We start from the raw sequence: 6,000 nt of genomic DNA, 5'->3' as shown, positions 1-6,000 counted from the left end.
AATTATACAGATCATAAACCCATCAAATTGGTAACACGTTCGCTCCAAACAGAATACTGCAGACTTAGCTAGTCGTGGGGTCAGTCCCCAAGAATTGCTAGGGAATGCATTGTGGTGGCATGGGCCAGATTGGCTTCAGAATTCAGAAGATAACTGGCCAAAAGCGGCAAACACTATTCCGATAGAGGTTGAAATAGAAAGGAAAAATGTCAAAGTACATTTCGCTTACTTTTCGGCATTTGACGACATCCTCGAAAATTTCTCTTCTCTCCCAAGAGCACTTCGTGTGGTAGCCTACATATATCGGTTCTTCCACCGCACTCATCCCAAATTTCGAAACAATCCAAAACCTCATTCTTCGACGATATCTTCATCCGAAGTCCGAAACGTTCAGGGGAAACTACTCACCATGACACAGAAAGCTTATTTTCCGGATGAATACATGGCTCTAATCGTAAAAAAAGAAGTGACATTATCCAGCTCAATCCTAAGCCTCAATCCATTTCTCGATATAAACGATACCATGAGAGTTTGTGAAAGACTCACGTCATCTCCTGATCTGTATTATGATGAGAGGCATCCCATTATACTCCCATACCACTGTCAATACTCTCGCTTACTGGTAAGATTTGTCCATCAAATATCGCTCCATGGAGGAAACCAATTAGTCCTTCGTCTTATAAGGACACAATATTGGATTATACGTGTTAAAAACCTCATAAAAACAACTCAAAATAAATGCAAGCCTTGTCTATTGTACAAGCACCGATGCCAAAAACAAATAATGTCCTCCTTACCCCCCGAAAGGTCCGAGATCTCCAGGCCTTTTACCCACACAGGCATAGAATTTACAGGGCCGTTTGACATACAATCATGGTACAATCATTACAAGGTAGGACAGAGCAAATATCTGATTACAATTTTCTTTCTTGAGGTCCTCCTATTGTGCTAAAATAGTTTTGAGTCAAAACTGTTGACAATGTTGACAAACGACAAAATAAATTTATTTAAAATCAAATTGGGTATTGATGAACAAAAATAGAAGACATACATACATATTTGGAAACAGAAATGACTTCAGCATTGTCGCTGCGAAGTCTATCAGCCTCATTCCTTGCTTTTAAGTGCTCATAAAATACATATAAGTTAACACAGTCTCCATCGGCTCACCCTAATATTTGAATAATAATAATAACTGCAATGTCAGCAAGAGACATTGTTCACCAATAGCCAAGCCAACATTCTGTAATGCAACACCCCACGGGTAGCAGTTCATCAACAGTCAACATCAACATTCTGCAATACAACACTCCACACGTGTAGCGGTGTCAGCAAGTTGTTGAAGACATTAATGATTATAAGTATCTGTTTGTTAGAAGTAAGTTTAGTTCTTAACAGAATTCAATTTAATAAAGTTAACTGGCGCCCAACTACGGCAAAAAAAATAAATTAAATTTTTTTTCATTACCTTACGGGATGAATAAAAAATAAAGACACTATGCTCAAAGTGCACAAAAAAAAAAAAGAAAAAAAAAAGTAACAAAAACAATTTTGTGGAAAGACAACAAGTGTTTCATTACCTTACGGGATGAATAAAATAAAAAAATAAAAACACTAAAAACTATAAAAGACAAAAATTAAATAAATTTTTCATTGCCTTACGGGATGAATAAAAAATAAAGACACTACGCTCAAAGTGCAAAAAAAAATTAACAAAATAAATTTTGTGGAAAGACAACAAGTTTTTCATTACCTTACGGGATGAATAAAATAAAAAAAATAAAAACACTGAAAACTATAAAAGACAAAAATTAAATAAATTTTTCATTACCTTACGGGATGAATAAAAAATAAAGACACTACGCTCAAAGTGCAAAAAAATTAACAAAATAAATTTTGGGGAAAGACAACAAGTGTTTCATTACCTTACGGGATGAATAAAGTAAAAAATAAAAACACTAAAAACTATAAAAGACAAAAATTAAATAAATTTTTCATTGCCTTACGGGATGAATAAAAAATAAAGACACTACGCTCAAAGTGCAAAAAAATTAACAAAATAAATTTTGTGGAAAGACAACAAGTGTTTCATTACCTTACGGGATGAATAAAATAAAAAAATAAAAACACTAAAAACTATAAAAGACAAAAATTAAATAAATTTTTCATTACCTTACGGGATGAATAAAAAATAAAGACACTACGCTCAAAGTGCAAAAAAATTAACAAAATAAATTTTGTGGAAAGACAACAAGTGTTTCATTACCTTACGGGATGAATAAAATAAAAAAATAAAAACACTAAAAACTATAAAAGACAAAAATTAAATAAATTTTTCATTACCTTACGGGATGAATAAAAATACGCTCAAAGTGCAAAAAATTAACAAAATAAATTTAGAATAAAAGACAAAAATTAAATTAGAAATTTCTCATTACCTTGCGGGATGAATAAAAAAACAAAGACGCTACGCTCAAAGTGCAAAAAAGTTAACAAAATAAATTTTGTAAAAAAGACAACAATTAACTTCGAAAAAGTGTTTCATTACCCTACGGGTGAATAAAATAAAAAAATAAGAACACTGCGAAACGCTTGAGTGCAAAAAATTTAACAAAAATTTTGTAAAAGGACAACAATTAAAATAAAAGCTAAATAAGTCACCAGAGCTTCGAAACAGCCTGGGCAGCGAGTGAAATCAAGTAAAAAGTAGTAAGTCACCAGAGCTTCGAAACAGCCTGGGCGGCGAGTGAAGTCAAATAAAAGGAACCAGGGAACCATCAACTGAACAACGGCCTATCAATTCACCTTACCAGCTATTCATCAACCAATAAAATGTACCTAGGCGTAAGTAGAATAATAAGTCTAATGTAAAATCCATTTTATTGTGAGTGTAAATGTGATTAAGAAAATAGAATAATAAGTTTAATGTAAAATATATTCTATTGTGAGTGTGAAGGTGATTGAGAAAGTAGAATAATAAGTCTAATGTAAAATCCATTCTATTGTGAGTGTGGAGGTGACTGGGGAATTATTATTTAATGAATATTATTGACTAACAAGACGTTGATGACTTACGACAGTACAATTGCCGCTTCACTTAATGAAAAATATAGAATGGACGCACTTCGAGTGTTCATATCAGGTACGAAAAAGGAATTAAGTAATGTACTGTTTTCGGCTCGGCCGACTGATCTGCCTTCTGCATTAGCGTTAGCTCAAGAGGTAGAATCTAATAGGGAGAGATATTTGTTTGCATCCAATTTCGCCAAATGTCGTAAGGACAAAGGAAACTTAAGGAACGACCAGGCGACAACTGTGCCTTCTTCGACTGAACCTCGACCAAAAAAAACCCTCATTTCATTAAGAGACGTAAGTATGACAACAAAAAGTCACATTCACCAAGTCCAGTCGAACCTATGGAGGTAGATGATTCAACTCGTTTCAGACAGTCGACCAAATCTAGGAATCAGTACGGTGATATTCCGTCTCCGAGTGGTCAGGCCTCAAAGAGACCAAATAGTGGTACATCAAGATTTACTAGAATGAAGCACCAAAATGTCAATCTTTTGGCCAGCTATGATCAATCGTCAGATCAAGACTATCAGACTCTTGCGGATAATGAAGCAAGTGACATTAACGATGCGGACGAATATGATCAGATAAATTTTTTAGAAGTAGTTCCCTGCTACCGTTCATAGAGAGGACAGTGGCGGGGAAGACAATAAAACTCTTAATAGACACGGGGGCTTCTAAGAACTACATTAAACCTATAAAAGGTTTGAAACATGTGGTCCCCGTAGACAACCAGTTCGTAGTGAAATCAATTCACGGTTTCACTACCATCGACAAAAAATGTGTCGTTAATATATTCAACACCAATAGTACTTTCTTTATTCTTCCATCACTGTCAACATTCGACGGGATAATCGGCCTGGATTTGCTCACGCAAACTAGTGCTACATTGGATTTTAGTAATAAAGAAATTAAAAATGAATCAGGAGTACAAAAACTTCAATTCCTAAGATGTGCAAATGTAAATTTCACAAAAATTGAAGACATTCAGGTGCCTCAAGGGATATCAAAAAAATTTAGGGAAATGATGCAATGATTCTCGGGAGTTTTCGCAAACCCCGATGAAGCACTTCCATACAATACTAATATCGTGGCCACAATTCGTACTACTACGACTGATCCTACGTATTCCAAGCTCTACCCATATCCAATGGGAGTGGCTGATTTCGTCAATTCTGAAATAAAAGAATTGTTAAAAAACGGAATAATAAGGCCCTCTAGGTCTCCTTACAATAACCCTATCTGGGTTGTTGATAAGAAAGGAAAAGACGAGCGGGGAAACATAAAAAAACGTCTGGTTATAGACTTCAGGAAACTAAATAGTGTTACAATCGACGATAAATATCCGATCCCGGAGGTTAGAGTTATACTATCAAACCTTGGTAAAGCGAGGTACTTTACAACACTCGATCTCAAATCGGGATTTCATCAGATTTCTCTCTCGGAACAAGATAGGGAAAAAACTTCATTTTCAGTGGCAAACGGGAAATATGAGTTTTGTAGATTTCCCTTTGGCTGGAAAAATGCTCCTAGCATTTTTCAAAGAGCCATCGACGATGTTTTAAGGGAACAAATCGGAAAGACATGTTATGTTTACGTGGATGATGTCATAATTTTTTCCGAAAATGAAGAAGATCACATTAGACACATTTCGTGGGTCTTGTCTAGATTGCTTGAAGCCAACATGAGAGTTTCTCGTGAAAAATCTCACTTTTTTAAGGAAAGTGTTGAGTACCTTGGCTTCATAGTATCTAGAGGTGGCATCAAGACGTGCCCAGAAAAAGTTGGGGCGATTCGCAATTACGAGCAACCCTCTACACTCTATAATATCAGGTCATTTTTAGGCCTGACTGGGTATTACAGATGCTTTATCAAGAATTTTGCTTCTATAGCAAAACCTCTGACTGACATATTAAAAGGAGAAAATGGGAAGGTTACGCCTCTCAATCAAAGAAAATTAGGATTGACTTAGATGAAAATCAGCTCCAAACATTCCAAAAGCTAAAAGAAATCCTTGTCTCCGAGGATGTCTTGCTGCTATACCCTGACTTCAAAAAGCCATTCGATTTGACTACAGACGCATCGGCATTAGGACTGGGGGCAGTGCTCTCTCAGGGTGGTAGGCCTATAACAATGATATCCAGGACATTGAAGAAAAGGAGTTGAATTACGCGACTAATGAGCGAACAACTGTTCTTATAAAAGGGAGGGTGGTCCACAAGGACAATTTAAGATGAAACGAGCACACCCTTACCACCTTTTTAATAAATTACTTCTTTCAGCTGATTTTGACAATGATACTATCCATCCGGCCAATGACAGCTACACTAACGGACTATTCATCCAGCAAATACATTCCTATTACAGACGGCAATGTTATTATTTGGAGAGATTTTGATTACTTGAGACATACAACGAATCTAACGTTGTATTCAGAGATCGCAGACGAAACAGAAAGTCTCACCAAACATTTTTCTTTATCACACATGGTTAAACTACTGAATTCCGATACTATGCGGATAAGAGCCCTTTTAGCAACTCTAGAAGTTCACCACAGACATGCAAGGAGCATTAATGTGATAGGAACAACTCTTAAAATAATTGCCGGAACACCTGACTTCGATGACTTCGAGAAACTAAAATTTAAACAGCAGGAAATCGCAAACGCAGTGAACAGACAGATATCGATAAACACAAAAACTCAGGAACAGATTAATAAACTGACAGAAACAGTCAATAAAATTATTTCGATGACTAATCCTAAACAAACAAGCACAGATCACTTGTATGAGACCCTACTTGCCAGAAATAGAATAATAATTAATGAAATCGAAGTATTAATAATGTCAGTCACCTTAGCAAAAATAGGAATAATAAATCCTACACTTCTAGACTCTGATTTGGAAAATGTAATAAAAATAGATTGTA

Source organism: Musca autumnalis, unplaced genomic scaffold (genome assembly GCF_047663935.1).
Source record: "Musca autumnalis isolate F117 unplaced genomic scaffold, ASM4766393v1 scaffold_1, whole genome shotgun sequence".
Classification (NCBI taxonomy): domain Eukaryota; kingdom Metazoa; phylum Arthropoda; class Insecta; order Diptera; family Muscidae; genus Musca; species Musca autumnalis.
This window is presented reverse-complemented; position numbering follows the sequence as displayed.